The sequence below is a fragment of the Acomys russatus genome, chromosome 16 (genome assembly GCF_903995435.1).
Source record: "Acomys russatus chromosome 16, mAcoRus1.1, whole genome shotgun sequence".
NCBI lineage: Eukaryota > Metazoa > Chordata > Mammalia > Rodentia > Muridae > Acomys > Acomys russatus.
Window position 1 is genome coordinate 18,913,464 of NC_067152.1, and position 20,968 is coordinate 18,934,431.

The 20,968-nt window shown below is 41.0% G+C and overlaps 1 pseudogene; it reads left to right on the top strand.

Moving 5' to 3' along the window:
- Positions 1–285: 285 nt before the first annotated feature.
- On the top strand, positions 286–1,076 carry LOC127199832 (high mobility group protein B1-like; annotated as a pseudogene).
- The last annotated feature ends 19,892 nt before the right edge of the window (positions 1,077–20,968 follow it).

A 20,968-nucleotide genomic window follows, 5' to 3' on the forward strand; every position in this document is an offset into this window, starting at 1 on the left:
CTAGAGTGACAGATAGGAAAGAAAAGATGAACCTTGGTGTTTAAAGTAGGTTACTGTTGTCATGGTTGGTTTTCCTTCTGCATATTGGAGTAGTTTTTTGTTTGTTTGTTTGTTTGTTTGTTTGCCCTCTTATGTTCTTCTTTATATTTTGGTCTTACTCCTTGGGGACATGTTTAACGTTTTGTGGAATTTTTTTCCTATATAAATTCAATCAAGGTTCTGAGATAAACCCTGCTCTCAAGAAACGTGACGGAGAGGCTAAAGAGTGACTCTAGAGATGTTACAGAGCGGAGAGAGTGAGGAGGCTGCGTCTGGCTCCTGCTCTCACAGCCATTGCAGTACATTGAGCTCCATAGAGACAGCACCAGGGCAAGCACGAGCCGGACGGGCAACTGGGCGACTCTGAGCCTCGCGGACGAAAATCAACTAAACATGGGCAAAGGAGATCCTAAGAAGCCGAGAGGCAAAATGTCTTCATACGCATTCTTTGTGCAAACTTGCCGGGAGGAGCACAAGAAGAAGCACCCGGATGCTTCTGTCAACTTCTCAGAGTTCTCCAAGAAGTGCTCAGAGAGGGGGAAGACCATGTCTGCTAAGGAAAAGGGGAAATTTGAAGACATGGCAAAGGCTGAGAAGGCTCGTTACGAAAGAGAAATGAAAACCTATATCCCCCCCCCCGCAAAGGGGAGACCAAAAAGAAGTTCAAGGACCCCAATGCACCCAAGAGGCCTCCTTCGGCCTTCTTCTTGTTCTGTTCTGAGTACCGCCCCAAAATCAAGGGAGAGCACCCCGGCTTATCCATTGGTGACGTTGCAAAGAAGCTAGGAGAGATGTGGAACAACACGGCTGCGGATGACAAGCAGCCCTGTGAGAAGGCGGCGGCCAAGCTGAAGGAGAAGCACGAGAAGGCTATTGCTGCCTACAGAGCTAAAGGGAAGCCTGATGCAGCGAAAAAGGGGGTGGTCAAGGCTGAAAAGAGCAAGAAAAAGAAGGAAGAGGATGATGAGGGGGAGGATGAAGAAGATGAGGAAGAAGAGGAAGATGAGGATGAGGAAGAAGATGATAATGATGAATAATTGGTTCTAGTGCAGTTTTTTTCTTGTCTATAAAGCATTTAACCCCCCTGTACACAACGCACTCCTTTTAAAGAAAAAAAAATTGAAATGTAAGGCTGTGTAAGATTTGTTTAAAAAAAAAAAAAAAAGAGTGGCTCTAGAATTAAGAGTACTCGGATACTCTTCTAGAGAACCTGGGTCCGGTTCCCAGCACCCGTGCCATGACTCACAACCTTCTCTACCTCCGGTTCCAGAGGACCCAACATCCTCTGCTGGTTTCCACAGGTCCTTCATGCATGTGCAACAATGACATGTATATAGGCAAAACATTGGTACACATAAATAGGATGAGTGGTGGGTGGGGACAAAGAATAAAACATGTTATATCTATGTAAGGACAAGACATATGATTATGGGCGTCTGAGTCAAATTATGAGAGGAAACAATCAAAGGAAGTCACGCTCAAAGGCTCTTTGGTGGAGGAAGTAGTAGACACTATGCCAGGGTTGGGTTCTGAATCAACAGGAAGAGTTATAGATATGAAGTTCATGGAGTGATTAAGCTGCAAGTAAGGAAAATTTGAGAACTACGTGAGACTCCAGTGGGACCTAACGTGGCAGGTATGCACGTAATTCGTGACAAAACAACCTGTTTGGACAACCCAATTAACATTAGAGCTTCTGCACTGAAATTTAGTTTGATCAAGGGCGGCAGCTAGTGTTAAGGATGGGATTGTGATGGGAGTGGCTGGGGAGGGATGGCTGAGAATGAGAATCAGGTGAAATGTCTGAGCAAGAATGCAGGAAGCTTGCCACCCGTGCTGCGTAGAACTGAGGGACCAGACGATGAGGACATGATATACGTATTTGCAGTTCAGCTACCATTTCTGTGGGATGGATATTTCCGTGTCTCAAAGACAGAAAGATGACTGGGGGGAAACGTAGTTATTCTCCAAGTAGAGTTTCTCCCCAGAGTCTCCTCATTTTCACATTCTTGATTCTCGTGTTGAACCCTGTGGGAGGTGTTAGAGCATCCGAGTCAGGATCCTTCAAGACATGATACAAGTGTGCTCGTTAGAAATGTCATTTCCCTTGTGTGTTGCAGTACAGGGGTGGCGGGAGGATGTCATCCAGGAATTACAAGATGTAACCCCAAAGGAAAATGATTTTCAAATGCTATGTTATGTACTCCGCAGGTTAAAGACTATTGTTCTCTGAGCTCTACATGGTAACTAATGACAACCTATTGGATGTGGAAGGTCAGGTTTGTTTCATGGAAGCCAGTCCTGCTGCTGTATCCTGCAAGGCTGCACCTTGCCTATACTTTAAATTGGCTGCTGTTCTCTTTTCCACAAAGCAGATATAATGCTGAGGTATTATATAATAGGTGATGTATTCTCCGCCTGAAATAGCTCTCCTCTAGTTAGGACGTGAAACAGGAAGCTGAGACATACACACTATTTTGGTTTTGTCACGACAGCTCAGGTGGCACTTGGCTGACGTCTCTTGGAACCATCACAATGCTCTCATGCTCCACTGGTCTAAGTGGCAATTTGCTATGTATTCAGGCCCAACTCTGTTCCTTTTATATTTCCTCAACAAGCCCTTTTCCCCCTCTCTCACAGCCTTGTGTCCCTCAGCATTCTAGGACATGTGGAATTATATTGATTGCCCTGGATTTAATATATTAACCTATGGTAGGTTACGGACAGGCGAAGGTTTAAAAAAATATGCCCATGAACAAAATAATCTTAATAGATAAATCTACTTCTTTTGTAACTGCTAAGGCTTTTAACCACATTTTGAAAGTTACTACTGAGACACAAACAGTTCAGAGGGCTATAGTCAGTGCTCCCACTGGGGTGGTCAGAATACCAAAGAATTATGACGTATCCATCCATTTGTTCAAGTATTAGGTTGGTAAGCGTACATCAAAGTCCATGACTTAGTTAGTGGTCAATGAACTGCATCCCAAACCCTCACTATCCCTGATATCCTTTCAACTTTCAGTTCAATGATTCTCCAGAATCTTCAAATTGCACACGTTCACATTAACATTCTGTATTTCAGTAATTCCCAAGAAAAGCAGATCGATCTAGTATCTCAGTGCATCCCTCTGAGGTGACAGTTGACTACAACTAAGTTCAGAGGCTTCTGCCTACGAAGACCTTTGAACTCTGCTGTTAGGTGTTTGTCCTTCTCTGGACTTTGCTTTCTCAAATTTATGACAGGTATTCTCTTTCTCCTTCCTTCCTTCCTTCCTTCCTTACTTCTCCTCTACCTCCTCCTTTTTGTTTGTCTTTCAAAAAAGGGTTTCTCTGTGTAGCCCAGGCTGTCCAGTTGTAAACAAGGCTGGCCTTGAACTCAGAAAGTTGCCTGTGTCTGCATCCTGAGTGCTGGAATTAAAAGTGTGTGCCACTCTGCCTAGCAACAACAGTGATTCTTAACTGAGGTCTTCAGTTTTGTTACATGCCTGACCTTGAGCAGATAAGTTTTTAATGAACATTGCTAAAACTAGAAGACATGCTTTGTGGTGATAAAATGGATATTTTATGTTATGGAGGGATCAAAGTTTTAGTCTATGTATATGGTCAAAATTTCTCTTTTAATTTTCTGGTTCAAATGGGCAGAATTTTGCCCAATTGTTGAAGCCTTTGAATGGATTCTTGATGCAGCAGGGAGGCTGCTCCTGGCAGACAGGCTCATGTCTTATCATCCAGCCACCACATGTAAACAGATATAATGCCAAGAAGAGCCAACAAGACTCAGCACCCAAGATATCCAACTATGGAGTTCAAAGCTCTCTCCTGTCTGAAGGAATTATAAACTGAGTTTCTGTGAGGCAGATTCATCTTATACCATGGATCAAATGGTAAGAGAGCCAGATTTAGCTAGGAGTCATAAAAAGATGTAGACAAGGTTAGTTCTCAGAGGAAAGCATAATTCAGACATAAAATCCCAAAGACTTCAGTTAATTATTGAAATTATTTGTTTGTTTAATGTGCCTGAACATGTGCCTTCGTGGAACCACATTTGTGGGGGGGGGGCATGTATTCAGAAAGCAAGGGTCAGCCTTTGGCAGTTGGTTCTCATATTCTCATTCTCTCTCTCTCTCTCTCTCTCTCTCTCTCTCTCTCTCTCTCTCTCTCTCTCTCTTTCTCTCCACTCAGACTTGGCAGCAAATCCCTTTCGTACACTGAGCCAACTTGGCCTCAGAGTTACTGTTTTGCTATTCTTTGCCTTTCTTGGATTCTAAGAGATATATCCACCTATATTTAAAACAGTTGGACATGGTGTGCATATGTAATTGCAGTAGTGCTCTCTGAGGTCCAGGTCAGCCTGGACTCCATAGGAGGTTTGAGGCAAGCTTCTGATATATTGCCAGGCCCAATAATAAGCATAAGCCGGTGAATAACCAAATGTAAAATTAGAAAAAATGAATGTCCTCTTTTTTTTTTTTTTTTTTTTTTAATATGGAGTTAAACCATCATTGCTTGAAACCTGTTGAAACTAATATCTTACAAAGGAAAAAAACACCAGACCACAGGGATGGCTTAGTAGGTACCGATAACTGAGTCTGATGATTCCAGAATGACATGAAACAAGGAGAGAATAAACTCTAAGAAATTGTCCTCTGATCTCCCCATGCGCACTGTGGCACATAAACATACACAATAGAGAAGATATACTAGTTTCTAAAAAGCAAAAAGAACAATTTTTACATAGACGAATTAATGGGTAACAATGTTGAAATTTTTCTCCATCACCCAACAAACTGCAGCGTCAAGCATGAGGTCTAATTCTGCTTGTTGAAAACTCCTCTTTGTTTTCTAAAATCAAGTCACATACTCTCCTATAAATGTTTCCAACTTTAAGCTTGCAGAATTGTAAATCACCACTTTAGTACCACTGTTACTCTGTTTTATTGTTTGTTTCTCCTAGTTTGAATGTTATCTCTTCTAAATTTAAATGCAGCAAGCCGAGGACATGAATTAATATTGATTTTATTAGAATTCCAGGAATAGATGCCATGACACTGAATATCTCCAAGGTGGTTTAAAAAAAAATCATCTGCGGAGAAAGAATTTCAGACAGATTCTCTCCATAAAATAAATAAATAAATAAATAAAAGTTGAGGGGGTGGAAATGCTACCTTCTCATTAATGAATTATTTTGCATATGAACCCCATGCATTCCCAGTGTGGGGCCCATAAAGATTATTGAGCTGGGAAAAATGAAGTAAGCTGCTGTGCTACTCAGCCCCAGTGACTACTTATTCAAGCCAGCTTTCAAATGCTTTAGTATAATGCATCAAGTGGGAATGTTGCTTAAACTTCCCTATGTATTTTGTCCCTTAACATCAGATAAATCTCATTTTTTTTTAAACAACTCATTGGAAAGAGGGGAAACTTAAGTGATTTAACAGGAAATCAGCAGATGTGTAAAGGATATAAAATGTACCTATGCTGTTTTTAATGCAAACACACACACACAGGCACAACAATGTTTTAATGGGGCTATTTTGAAATCAATCCAGCACACCCTCTGCTTTGAGAAGATAAGGATATTATCCCGACCACACGCTTCTAGCTTCTAGGTCATATCAAACTGACTGTAACAGCCAAGCCATTTTCCTTCTTCATATAAGCACCAATAATGGGGCTAAACTGCTTTTTTATAAGGTAGTGGGAAAGGACATTGGTTCTTTTTCTATTCAGTATCAACTATGATGATAATAATTACTGAGAATGAAAGCTGAGCTCTTCGTATGCAGCCAAATATGTTGCATGTCCTATTTTCTTTTTTTTAAAGATTCCTTTATTTATTATTACATATACAGTGCTCTGCCTGCATGTGCACCTGCAGGCCAGAAGAGGGCATCAGATCACATTATAGATGGCTGTGAGCCACCATGTGGTTGCTGGGAATTGAACTCAGGACCTCTGGATGAACAGTCAGTGCTCTTAACCTCTGAGCCATCTCTCCAGCCCCATGTTCTATTTCTTATTCTTAAAGTAATAAATCAATCCTTGCTCCCTTTACTTCACAGAAGGGAAACCTGGGGTTAAAGGAGTTGAATAATTAAAGACCATACAGGAAATAGGTTAAAAAAAAGAAAAAGAAAGAAAGAAAGAAAGAAAAGAAAAGAAAAGAAAAAGTTCCCACTAACTCCTAGAACGCGGAGGCGTATCTTTGACTCTGTTATGTGTTAGAGGAGTCTGTGCTGTACCTTCCTCACTTTCAGCGGTTTAAGATTGGCCACCTCTGCCAGCCACAACAGTGAAGAAGGGGATAAGGAGTAAGAAGACAAGAGAGAGAAGATACTGTCTTGATTTCGTATCCAGCGGCTGCGACAAAATTCTCTGACAAAGAAATGCTATTAGGGAGAAAGTCTTTATTCTGGCTGACAGTTTGAGGGCGCGACCCCTCATGGCTTGGGAATTACCCATAAAGGGAGCTTGTGGTACCTGGTACCTTCACTTCCACAACCCCACAACCGGGAAGTACAGAGGAAAAAAATGCACGCTGACTCTCGGCTCTCTTCTCTAGTTATTCAATCTAGGACTCCCACTAGGAAATAGTGCCACCCACAGTGAGTGGGGTGTGTGTGTGTGTCTGTGTGTGTGTGTGTGTGTGTGTGTGTGTGTGTGTGTGTGTGTGTGTTTTCCTGCTTCAACAAACATAAGCAAAGCAATTCCCCACAGACATGTTGAGTCCATCTCCCCAAAAGTGGATTCTTTCAAATCAGCTATTGACACTACAGGCCACAGAGGTTATTAGAAGCAATTCATTGGTAAGGCTCCTGAAGTCTGCTCTGCAGAAGCAACTGAGGCCACCAGGGCCTGGATCCACTCTTAGAACTGACATGACCAGTATAAATAAGGACTCTTGATAACAGAAGCCTAATCCAAGCTAGTAGTGTATGCCCCAGAGGAGAAAGACATTAAGATATGCCCGTGTTCTCACTGATAGAGCAGCAGACGGGTGTTCAGGCTCAGCAACAAATTGGACAAAATTCTCAGATACCTGAATAATTTTATCAACATACGTCACGGCCCTCAGTTCTTCTCTTTCTTTCTGAGGCCCTGTTGTGTTGGTTTCCCCTCCTCTTTTCAGAAGGGTCGCTTTTGTGTGGGTCTTTCTGTCCTATCAAGTCCAGGGGTTAATAAAGCTTTTCTGTATGGAGGGAGACTGTAAATGTTTTAGGTGTTGCTGGCCTAAGCAGTCTCTGCAGAAACTCTCCCTCTCTGCCCTATGGTTTGAAATGAGTCTCGGATAACATGTAAACAAACGGATGTGCCGGTATTCCTATTAAATTGGGCATATAATACGAGGTGAGACGTTGGATTCAGTTAATGGGCAGGGCTGTAAGTACCCAGGATAGTCCATAAAATAAATGCTAACACACATGTAAGTCTGCCACACTTAATCTGAAAATCTCATACAATATGCCTTTTTAATTTTTTTGACATGTATATATTCATCTTACGTGCCGATCGCACATGCCGTGGTCCCTCCCTCCCTCCCTCCCTCTTCCTTCTACACTCCTCCCCTTCTCCTCAGAACCCATCCCAGCACATTGAGTTACTTCAGGACTGAGGCCAGGCAAGGCAGCCCCATTAGGAGGAAGTGGTTGAAAGCAGGCAGCAGAGTCCATGCCATACAACGCACCTGCTTAGTTTTCTAGTGAACCTACATGAAGATCAAATTGCCCACTGGTTACAGGTCCAGTCCATGTATGCTCTTTTGTTGGTGCTTCTGTCTCTGTAAGGCTCCATGGGTCTAGGTCAGTTGACTCTGGTGGTCTTCTTTGTTGAGTTTACTTTTATATAATTGTGCTTGTTTGTTGCTTTTAGCTTATTTCTTACCCCGGCTATCACACAAATAATTGAGACTCTTTTTGTAATACAAGGCCTCACAACACAATCTGAGCAGCTTACGTACGTTCTTTACCTTTATCTGTTTTGTCTGACTCCCAGCAAACATCCCAGGGATACCTATACATTTCTAGCTTTCCTCTGCTCCACGACCTTCCTCCTCTTTGTTGGTGGCCCATTCTTCTGGCTTCTCCCCTGACTCTGCCTCCCTGGCTAGCAGGAAGTCCAGCCCTATTCTCTCCCCTGCTCATTGATTGGCTGTAAGCTGCTTTATTGACATAACAGGGGGACAATTCGGGGGCGGGGGCAGAGTTTACACAGCATTTAGACAGGAAACCACAATTTAAACTACACAATAACTTTATGCCTGCACGTCTTGTGGTGTTTTTGTTCCCTTTGCGTCCTTCTATCCTTACTTTCTACTCTTCCATTGGACTCCCAGAGGGCTGCCTAATTAATGCTTGGATGTGAGTCTCAGCATCTGATTCCATCAGCTGCTGGTGTGTGGGGCCTCCAATAGGACAGTTATGCTAGGAAGGGCGGGGATCAGAAGTGTTGAGAGTGGGGAGGAGAGGTGAAAGGGCTTGGAAAGAAAAAGGAAACTGGGGGAGGGGGGGGATGCGCAACACTGAGATAAACTGCAAAGCTGGGGCAGGGTAGGCTACAGGGAGGATATAGCGATGTCTCTGGCTGTGCCTCCCGGCAGTGGGAGGCATGGAGACTGAGGAGGGCACCATCTAGCCAGGCAGGACCTATAGTGGAGGGAGGGGAACACCAATCCACCTAAGAAACCTTCAACCTAAGTTTTGCCTCTGCAGGATGTGCAGAGATAAGGATGGGGTGGACACTGAGGCAATGTCCAACTGATGTCTAGCCCAACCTAGACCCACCCCGTAGGAGAGAGCCAGCCCCTGACACCATTAACGACACTCTGCTATGTTTGCAAATAGTATGTTTTTTGTATTAAGTATTCAGAGAAAATAGGTGTTTAACTGGTCTGTACCTCTTGATTTTGAAATGCCGTGCTGTAAATGGTTGGTCCCAGCTGCTCGTGCTATTTTATGAGATTCCAGTTCTTGAGGAAGTTGGACCTCACTGGCAGACGCCAGTCACTTGTGAGGGAGGCCATACCAGACAGCCGGTTCCTATCTTCTTTGCCTTCTGGACCCTGTATTTTGATGCCCCCCACCAGGAACATAACTGGTCGATACTGTCTTCTCCAACCATGATGTACTTGTGCTCTATAAAACCCTGAGCCACAGTATTGTTTTGTTTCTTGAAGTTGTTCCTGCTAGGTATTGTGGTCACAATTTTTTTTTTTTAAAGGCAAATGATTTTTGAATTTCTCACATAGTGATAAAACAGCAAGCACGGTCACTGTTGCTTTCATGATGTGAAGAGATACAGGTTTGGGTCTGCATCGTGAAACTTTTCCTTGGTAATAGTCTCCTTAGGCATTATTTTGAAGGTAAGAACCAAAATTTTCATATTGGAATTATGTACATGAAAGGATGACATTTTACATTTTATAATTTTTTTTTTAAAAATTCACAATGGCGGAGTGGCACATGGCAATTCCATGGGATGATATGTGTGCAGATTAAATTGTCATTAATATTTTCATTTACTTCAAAGGTATATGTTATAGAAAGTATATACAATTTTCCTCAGGTGAAAAGGACGCCATGGTGCAAACATTCACATACTGTGATAACTTCTATCTGTCTCTGCTTTCATCTGCTTCATTCATTCCTCTGTAAAGATGCCTTCTTTCCGTTTGCAGTCCACATTGCTTTAAAAAAAAAAAACAGTTTTCTTTATTTTTTGTGTTCTTTGTTGAACCAGAGCCTCACTTTTGCTAGGTAAATACTTGGTCCTTACTGGTTTTTTTTTTTTTCCACAGCTGGTCTTGAACTTTCAGTCCTCCTGACTCTTCCTTCTGAGGAATAGAATTACAGGTGTGCACCACCAGGCTTGGCTGTATCAAAATTAGCCTGTGAGCCTGTTGTCTAAGTTTACTTCAGTGCATCCAGAAGATGCCAGATTCTCATCCTAGAGAAGTGGAATACGTGAGGAGAAACTGAATGGTCTAGTTCAGATTCCATATAGACGCTTAGGTTATGCACGAGTTCTAAGAAGGCTGGTCTGACCTACAACAGGGCAGTTCCGGGTTTCAGCAGATACCCGAATCAGTAAAACTATGGCAGCTTGAGCAGAGGAACGAGTTTGGTCCCCAGCATCTATATAAAGAGCTGGGCTGGTAGCACCTGCTGCATATATTTACATTTCCTGTATTAGAGAGGCAGGGTAGCCTACGTGAGTCAGGGAGCCCTTGGTCCTTAGGAGAGACCCTGTCTTAAAAAGGTGGAAAGAACCTGAGGAGGAAGGACAGGACACTCAAGTTGTACTCTGACATTCAGGTGCATACACACACACACACACACACACACACACACACACACACAATCACACAGATATGCACACAACACACATTGTCATGCGCTCATGTGCACACACACAGACATACACACAGAAGGACTTATACACACACGCACATACTGGTGCTTCAATAAGATGTGAATGAGAGACAAAGGGTAAAATTTAGAAAACTAAGGCTGAATAGAAACGAATAACAAAGAGCAAACAAGCAACACACACAATAGGTATGCTAGGAATTAAAATACAAAATAAATGCTTCATATTTGATATATAAATGGTTCCAGGTTCTTATATAATTATTGCTTATATAATAATGCTACTGAATCCCGCTATTATAAATGAGGAGCTAAGTTGCTTTTAAAAAAAAAAATCACTGGATGAACTGCAGAAATCTTAAACTATATTTAATCATCTAAGGAACAAGTTGATTTATGAGTAATTGTAATGCTCTAGTGTAATAAAATTAAAATTAAAAATAAATTTATGAAGGCCTTTATTCCCCCATTAAAAAGTTACGCATCCAAGACAGGGATGTAAGTGCCCAAATGCCCACAGGGACACAGGTACCTTCTGTCTTTCTGGTCTGGCATCCATTGTCTGCGTTTATCACTTTAAAGTTACAAATGTACTAAGCCATAAAAAGGACTAGCCTCTATCTGTGTTCGTTACATTTCTCGACTCCATAAAAGAGGGTTTGTTTTCATTCCCGGCTTCAACAGTCTAGGAGTTGGGGGCCATGATAGCCTAGCGGCTCAGTCTGATCTTGCCTGGCATCTGTTTGCATGGCGGCAGACAGGAAGCAGAGAGGCGTGGACCTGGGAACACAGTGAAAGGCCCGCCCCTGGGCTGCCTGTTTCCTCCAATCGGGCCCTGCCTTCTAAAGGCTCCACAACCCTCAAAGTAGTTAATACTACAGGCTAAGGACTGAGCTTTCCTAACATGAATCTATGGGGTGTGGGTTTTAGATGCAAATATAGCGATACTTCAGGAAGAAGAGAGAAAAGATGCAAGGCTTCATCGCCTGAGACGGCTAACTTCTTAGTGTATAAAGCTGAAAGTCTAATCCAGTACTTTGCTAAGATCCCACAGGTCAGAAGTCAGCCGCGTGGCAGGCAGGAAAATGTATTTTAAGTTAGCATATTCTAGTTCTTAATGAGGGGAGCAGGGAAGAATGTAAATCAGCCTAGCAATTAGCTGTCTCTGCCTTTGACATTCACTTACAGGAATGTAATTTAAGATAGAAAATGATTATGTACAGAAAGGAAAAATAAAGCAAGCTGTGGACATTCACAGGAGACACGGATGATCCCAGGATAGGATGCTTGCAGAAACTTTTCAGCACAGAAGGATGGATGGGTTTGTAACTGTTAAAGGTGTGACACAAACACTTTGGTGGGAGGGAGAAGAGACTGTGATGAGTACCGGAGCAGAAGGGAGAAAAGCAGTGGTATTATGCTCAAAGTTGAGAGTCCCAGCTGGGATGTAGCCGCAGAAGTGATGAGAGAAGGAATGGGACCCAATGTGAGAAAGGTCAGAGCGCCCGTTTGATGAAAGATTTAAGAAGCCCATTGAATGAGGAAGAGTTAGCGCTCACTCGGTTGGAGCACTGTTTCCTTGATAGAATTTAAAGAAGAGGAATACTTTGAGTGTGAAGTTATGTTTCAACATTGCCTTGCTAGAGGGCGAGATAAGTATGGCCCCAGAGGCACTTTAGGGCTTTCGTGGGCCACAAGCACTTTTCTCACTGCCCTCTTCCTTTATTAAAAAGGAAGTATAAGCATATTTTATGCTGACATGGGTATAATAGAAAATATGGTAATAGTACATATAAAATAGTTTGTTCAACATAACAGGTGATTTTTTTCTTCTGATTTTTAAAGAAATTGAAATATTTTCATGAGATCCTGAAATCCCATGAACCCTCATCCTTGTACATTTTGCTTGCCATCTTTATTGCTGAGGAAATCCACTATGCAAGAGTGACCGAGGTTGGAAGGTAGAGTTATAAGTCAGTCTAGTGACAGGGATAAATGCAGGATACAGATGATATTTTTTAAATTAAAATGCAAGCGAAACTAACAGAGAAAGTAGATTATTTGAAAAAGAAAGTGAGAAGCATAGATAGAATCTAGTTTACCTCAATCAGTCCTGATCTTTCTGTGGATCAGATGAAGTGTGCCAGTCCCAGCCTTGCTCACCCTCTGTCTTGTACACAAATATCCACTGTCTAGTGTTAGGTTGGCCTGGCCTGATGTTTTCCATGAGATCGTCTCTTCTGACCTATCAATAGGACAGACATTCTTGGATTGCTTGTTCGTTTGTTAAATTCCTTGAGTTCCTTAAACATTATTGATATTAATTATAAGCCAGATAACTACATGAGAGAGATTTTCTCCTGCTCTGGGCTTGCTAGTTGCTTCTCCCTTTGCAGAAACTTCCTGATTTGAGGTAATGTGATTTGTCAGTTCTTGTTTCTTCTTTCGCTGCCATTTGACACATGTTACCTGTAGTTGGTCAGGTCAATGTGGGTTCCTTTCTCCAGGAGGCTGGGCTGAGAATCTGGTCACAGAGTTTTCTTCAGCCTTCTGGAGGCTAGCTGAACAAGGCTCTGTCCTCAGAAACGGTCATGAAGAAGGCCTTCAGGCAGGGAAGGAGCGCAGGATAGCCACACTCAGCCAGAGTTGAGACAATAAAAATCTGTGTCCCTTCCAGAGGAAGAAGAGAGCCTCTGGCTTATAAAAGGCCAGACCGCACTTGATTAAAATAAGGACAGTCAAGAGCCAAAGGACTAGATTTTTAATTCACTAAGCTTAATGATAAAAGAAAGACAAGGACAGAGAGCTACAGGGGAGAAATGGGGAGTGTGCTACCAAACCTTCCAACCTCTGGGTCCTTAAACCAAGGGTACCTGTATAGCTGGAGACACTCCCAGGACACTTCCCAGGGCTTGTCTCCAGGGCACCTTTGATATGTTATTCTTCAAAGAGCCAGATTTTGACACTTTTTTTGTGGGTTAGGGTCTGCAAGGAACTAGCTTTTTAACACATTTGGGTCTGGTGGGTTGTTATCAGCATGGGGGTCCGCTCACCTGTGTCAGAGCACGAAGCTCACTGGGAGGTAGGGAGCATCTCCTCAGTCTGCAGACAAGGGCCCACAGGTCAACAATGCTCCCACCTCATACTCTTTTCCCCTTGCTCATAATTTCCATGTTCAGATGCCCTTAAATCTAAGAATGCCTACTTCACTCTTAAAATTGGCCCACATTTTAATTCTGAGGACCACTTCTCTGAGAACCTAGCTAAAACAATAGCCCTAATTCATCTTATTTTAACTCTTGCTCCCTATCTATTTTACTCCTAGAAAACAGACATTAGATAACCCTTTTTCATAATGCAATCTCAATAGCTAGGAAATATTGACTAAATATATAATTGGTGACAAATAGATGGTCATTAATTAGCATATCAGCAGTTAGCCCATTATCACTTTGTGTCTCATACCAAGGACGTTGGCTCACTCCTGAACTCTACAGTGACTGACTATAACTGAATTTTTTATTCATTTTTTTCCTGGATTCTGAACTAAAACTTATAACCAGTTTGAGAAAAAATATTATATCTAAAATAGTCTTTTAAAAAATATTTTTATTTTATTTGGAGGAGAAGTCTACAAAAATAATCAAGTCATGACTTTCTGTTATCACAGCAAAGGACTGAGTACACTATATGGCAAAATCATCCGTTTCTTAAATCACACAGTGCACTGGCAGTTACCTACACCACTCTGAGTGAAATTGTCTCTGAAGCTTTCCTTGATTTACGGAGCACAGCCAAATAGGAAATGGAATTGCTACTTGGGAGCTCTACATGAGATGAGGGAACTACAAATATCTGATTTCTCAAGTGTGTGAAATTCTTCTAACAACCACCTGCTTTTCAGTAGAAAACAATGCATTGAATAACTGACTGTTCTAATATTAGATCTGCTCAGTCCTTTGGAGTATCATGTCATTTAGAAACCAATATTTCACCTGTGTTTAATATAAATAATATGAGAAGACACAAATAGCCTTCTCACAAAGTCCTATAGCAGGTGGTAAACCCTTTACCTTGTTTGTTCACTTACTTATTTAAGAGATATTTAAAATGCTATCATGGCTTATTTCTGCCATAAGTAACGGGTCATTTAGCTTATTTGTTTGAGGCAGGAAAAAGCAGATATATAAAAAGTTATTTGAAATAAATTTAAGAATTCATTTTTGGCTTCATATTTACATATGTGTTGACATTGATATACAAACCTTTCATGTTAACTAAAGTAATGAACAATTGTTTAAATGATGAAATATAGTAGACTATCTGATTTTTAACTACATGGTATATATACAAAACGATAGAAACCATTCTTGTATCCACTGGATGTTCATATCAACATTTGCCTCTGTGTTCAGAAAGCCTGTCTAGATGACACTTAGAGACTCATGTCTCTCAGGTTTTGTCTTCCATCTCTTCCACATCATGTCCATTAGTAGTGAAACACCCACCTCCAATCCCCAGAAAGAGGAGGCGCAGAGGACACCTGACACATGATAGACAGAGGTATCCCAGGTTTTCAACTATGTAAACTTAATGGCAAGGCTACACAGCCAGAGGTTACAACGAAGCTCCAAACCCTCCATGTCTGTTCCACACACAGGTAAACCTATTTTCCCTATGTATAGCTTTCAGTTTTTCTTTCATTGAGTTGTATGAAACCCATGGAGAATGGCACAGGTTGCTCAGAAGTAATGGCCTGTGACTTGCTAACGGCTTCTTAAGTGAGCAAGAGATATAGGACTACATAAAACAAGTCATTGATGAGGGAAATAAATGGGATTAATTCCATTTGATATTTGAAAAAGAGAAACAGGAAGGAAAAAAAAAACAAATGCAAAGTAAAACAGTTTTCAGAACCGACATATTTGCTTTCTTAGGAAATATATGTGGTTCCAGTTCAGAAGTTAAAGTAAAAATTCTCAAATAGAAAAGCAGAAAGACATAATCATGAAAAACATATCCAAGGGAAAACTGAATACAGCAAGCAAATAGCAATATATACATCTACATAGAGTGATGCTGTAATGTTAATAGATGACAAAAATAATTTTTATGGAAAAGAACAATTTTAAGAACACTCATGTCATTAACCATGTTAAAGCAAACCTTTAACAATTCAGAACATGTAGTGTTTCTGACAAAATTTCTAAATATATACGTGTTTAAATCTTTGGGTTCAAAATGGACTCAGACAATCTTTAAAGGACTTAGCTACAGATTGCCTTGTTTGAATTCAATAGCTCTTTAGAACTGCTGAACTTAGGCTCTACAGCTGCACAGATTTGAAGAGGCTCTTTGATGGTTCTGAAGCCCATGCATGCTTAGGAATGGGCTGTGCCCCAGTGAGCTCCCCTTTGCAGCTTTCTGAAGAGACTGGGGAGAGAAAGTGAAGCAGAATGGCAGGGGGTCCTATCAAGTTCAGTCCCTGTGGTATTTTATGGGTGGCTGTCAATGTCCCATAGTCACGGTGCTTCTCAGCAGAGCTATGGATTTTGAAACAGAAAATATTTACAGAATACATTTATTGTCAGAATGAAACCTGCTCTTGCTGTGAGGATTCTGTTGATTTTATTCCGGTATAAAGCAATGAAAACAAAGCTGGTAGTAAAATACAGGCTTTTTAAGTGTCACTTTCGAGAAACTTCCCCTTTTAACAGAACATCCGATTTTCTGTTTGCCCCAGTGTGAAGCAACTTACAGAGGACAATTTTATTCACCTTGCTGCTTATGATTCATAATGTTTTCCTCTTCCTTGTTGACTTTTGTTCTTCCCTTGCCCTGTATCTTTCAACGTGAGCTAACAGCCTTCTTGATCACATGAGCACTTTTCTGTTTTATTATTACATTTACTGACTTGGTAACTTACTGTGTGTGTACCCACGAGCATATGAGTATTGTTTATACCAAGGTAGGGGTGTGGATGCCAGAGGACAATTTACAAAAATTGTTCACTTGTTTAATAATACAGCTCCTGGGGGAGCCATATTACATCTCTTCCTCACCCCCAACACACACACACACACACACACACACACACACACACACACACACACACACTGTTCCTGGCATTTTTTTAAAACTTAATTGTACCCTCAGTGACATTGTTTTGCAGTTCCTAACTCCTCTTATAGAAAGCCAGTGCTCTTGATTCAACAGTTAAATTTCCCCGATCTGCTCAATTTGAGTCTCTCACTCAGAAGATCTCATTTGAGTGTAGCACCATATTCTGGCTGATCTGCTCATCTACCCGTATTCCAAGCAGATCTTCTTGCAAGCCTTACTTGGTGTCTTGGAAGCATGCCTTGATTCCTTGCACTTCTTTCCTACAGAAATGTGTATCTCTCTCGGTGTGTCACTGGAGAGTTTATGTGCAATTGTGGAGTGAACAAAAATCTTAATGTAACATTAACAAACTCGCTTAGTAAATCTTTACGTATTGCAATTGAAAACACACTTTTAAAAATATGCGGAGCTTGGAGCTGGAGAGATGGATCAGTGGTTAAGAGCACTGGCTGCTCATTTAAAGGTCCTGAGTTCAATTCCCAGCATGCAAGTGGCAGCTCATAACTGTCTATTAACTATACTCCCCTGGGACCTGATGTCCTCTTCTGATCTGCATACAGACACCCATATACGTAAATAAATACATTAAAATATATACAGGGCTCTATGGTAAGTTTAGGTGACAACGTATTCATAAAGATAGTAGCTGGTAACCCCCTCAGGGAGACAGAATCTAATGAGGAAGATGGACTGAGAATCGTTGTTCATGGGCAGAAAGGTAACAGAGGTAAATCCTTTCATTATATGAGCTGAATCCCCCTAGAGATACAAATGTCTTCCTGCTCATCCACACATCTCATATGGAGCACCGGGAGTTACTTTTCCCTTCCTGAAAATACGTAGCCGCGTCTACCTTGTCTCTTAGGCTTACCTCTGTCTGTAACACTTTCCCTCCCTTTCCACCATTTGAGATCCTGCTCATCTTTGAAGATTGATCCAAAGCCTGTTCCTTTATCCACCGAGTCAGAACTGATTGCTCTGTGTTCTTCACTCCTGAGGCATATCGAATTTCAATTTATATAGTGACTTACTTATCAGTCACTCCCACTGGTCGCATCCTATGGGAGGGCAGACACTGAGACGCCACTGTCAGTGAAGAGCACAAATTTAAATCGCGTTTCTTGAATAGACGAAAAAATATAATTTCATCTTATTTTTCTTGCCTTGCAGACAAAATAGCAGTTGGTGATTATATTTTATTTTCATTTTTAGCCCATTGCTCTAGAGGATTATACATCAGGAGAAGTTAGCTTTTTCTCCCAATACATATTAATGTGAAAAACTGAGTCTCAAAACCATGTTCTTTCTCAATTATCCATTAATCAAAATTAATCAAAATCACAAGCGATAGCTATTTCTGAGTTTGGAGTAATTATATGTGTAACACTTCTTTAATGAACTTAAATTGAATATAAATTTATCTCTTAATAGATCTTATTGGCGAATGAACTGCGTTTTGCTTCTCTGTAATACTTTGGTGATTGAGCCTCAAAGTTTCAGCATCTTAGCTGATGATTCAATAGTCTATCATTTTCCAAGAATCCCAGGAGCTTTGTCACTCAAACTTCTGTAGTAAAAATCAATGGGAAGGAACTGCAAATTGTGAGGAGGAATTATAATAGAAAAAGTCGTATGATATGCAAAATGATGAGTTAGCTAAGCCTGCAGCTAAATTTATATTTTACTAATGGGAAATTGTACAATTTGAAGCTCCATTAGTGTACTGAACTCATTCCCTCTTCTGCCTGCCATGACCACAGTTGTGTCTACGTAAAATGGTTCCAGTCACGACCTGTCACTGGACAGCTGTTAGACATCATGCTGGCAACCCAGTGAAGAGACAGTTAATAATGACAGAACGCCTAAACTCTTTTGTAGAGCAAAATCTTGTGAATATGTAAGCTGAACTATTCAAAGGCTTAAAGTGTCTGAACATTAGTTTTATGACACAGGAAATTCCTGACTAAAGCAAATTCCTTGAGGCACATGAATGGCAAGATGGAAGCCTACAGTTGAAAGATTCCTGCTGTGAGACTACGCTAGCTTGCCATAGCTTGACTTTTTAATGACCACCCAGTCCTAATGTACAAGGATTTTCAAATATTACTCTGTGGGAAGAAGCGTTGCTTTTAGGTTTACAGTTGTATGAGTCTTATCAGACGCATAAGCAACATCACAGTCAAGTTACAGAAGTGTTCCATCACTTGTGGGAAATTTCCTATTTAATTACTAGTTTGCTTTCTTTTCCATGGGGATCGTTGGTAGTCTCAGACTTTAACGAAGTAAGACAAAGAATCTAAACCAAAAATGTCCACATGCCGTGGTCCAATCTATCGATATATTATCTACTATGTATCACATTTGTCTATATTTACACACTCATCTATTATTTTAGGGATCAAAGAAATTTTCACTCTTTGGGCTTTGGCATGACACTACTAAATAGAACAAGTCTCCTTGAATTAAATACAAAGGACATTGGTAATATTATGTTTGGATGTGAGTTATAGATCTGTCTACATAGCAATATTTAATGTATTCATATTTATTGATTTCCATACTTACCACTTACAATTTTATTTTTTTAAAGATATATTTATTTATTAAGCATACAGTGTTTTGCTTGCATGTACTCTTGCACACTAGAAGAGGGCACCAGATCTCATTATAAGATGGTTGTGAATCACCATGTGGTTGCTGGGAATTGAACTCAGGGCCTTTCGAAGAGCTGGCAGTGCTCTTAACCTCTAAGCCCTCTCTCCAGCTCCACTTACAATATTCTATATGAGTGATATACAAATAAAACCTTTACCACTTCCTGGGGGAAATTCTTGTAGAAAATTCTGTAATGGTCTTAATAGGCTCAGTGCTCTGAGGCCCACTGCTCTTTTCTCTTTGCCTGCTTGTTCCTTGCTAAGCCATGCATACTGAGTGTACATCTTGACTTCAGACCTTGGTACTATGTGTTAGATTGTTTAAGACACTCTTCGCTGTGTATATGATGACTTCCGTTCTTCCGGGTTTTTTTTTTTTTTTCAAAAGTACAATCAATGAGTTCTGTGATCACTGATGGTTTTGTACAGCAATAGCATTTACCCCATTGCTAACGTGAGAGAAACCATAGATTCGGCAACATTGTGCCATTTTTAACAGAGTTTCACCTTTTGTCTTCACCCAGTGGGGACGTTTGAGTAACCAGTTTATTTTACAAAGTCTAAATTAAGAGAGAAGAAATCAATGTATACTTTGAAATTCGGGGTTTATTTATTTATCGTGATGTCTCACAACATAGCGCAGTGTGTCTTTACATGAGAAGTAGCTGTCATTTGGCTTTGACTCTTCAGTACTAGGCTCTAAGCTCTGAACCACTGCACTAACAATAAGAGGATATTTAAGGCTCTGGCTTCCTGAGGTGATTGAGGCTGTGTACATAGAAGAAAAAAAAAAGGCAAAGAGCTGTAAAAACGATGCTAGCCAACTGTTAGAAAATGAAACGAAGCATCAGTGCCAGATGAAGAAGGTTTAATGAGGAAGACAGATCTGTGACAAAGATGAAAAAAAAAAAAAAACTACTATACTATCCTGTAAATCAAGAGGATAAAATATACTGATGTGTATATAAAACGCAAGGATTAAAGTGATAAGCAATAGTGGATATGGCTGAAAGGTAGTGTGACCATAATTATGCTAGTCAAATGCTTTTGAAAGCAAAACAATCCCTATGTTGGGCAACAGTTTTTAGAAAGGACCCTTGTGAAATCATGATCTGTATAAAAACAGGAGGGTGAGGATGGAGCACCCACCTGAGTCAGCAGTTAATTGTCAAGGGTGTCTAGTGGGCAGTGTGGCACTTGTCACATGCCTTAGAGCATGACTTTATTTTGAAATAAGGCCTCTTGTAATTGTAATTAAAGTTCATGCCTATGTAAAATTAGAGAAGGCTTCATTAATTTTTTTCTTGTAGGAAGAGCCTTAATACGTAATCTGGGCTATCTTTAAACTCACTTTGTAGTTTAAGCTGGACTCCACCTTAATAATCTGCTTTCTCATGGGGGAATGGGGAAATAGAAGGATCCAGAGGGTCCTAGAAACATACAAGAAGAACATTATGATGGGTGGATCTGGGCCCAGGGGTCCTGCTCAAACTATGGCACCAGGCAAGGACAATACGTGCAGTAAACATCGAACCCCTACCCAGATCTAGCCAATGGACAGGACATTCTCCACCGTTGAGTGGAGAGTGGGGTCTGACTTTCACACGAACTCTGGTGCCCCAATTTTGACCACATCCCCTTAATGGGGAGGCCTGGTGGCACTCAGAGTAAGGATAGCAGCCTGCCAAGAAGAGACTTGATACCCTATGAGCATACACAGAGGGTGGAGGTCCCCCTTAGTCGCAGACATAGGGGAGGGGAGTGGGGGGAGAGTGGGAGGGAGGG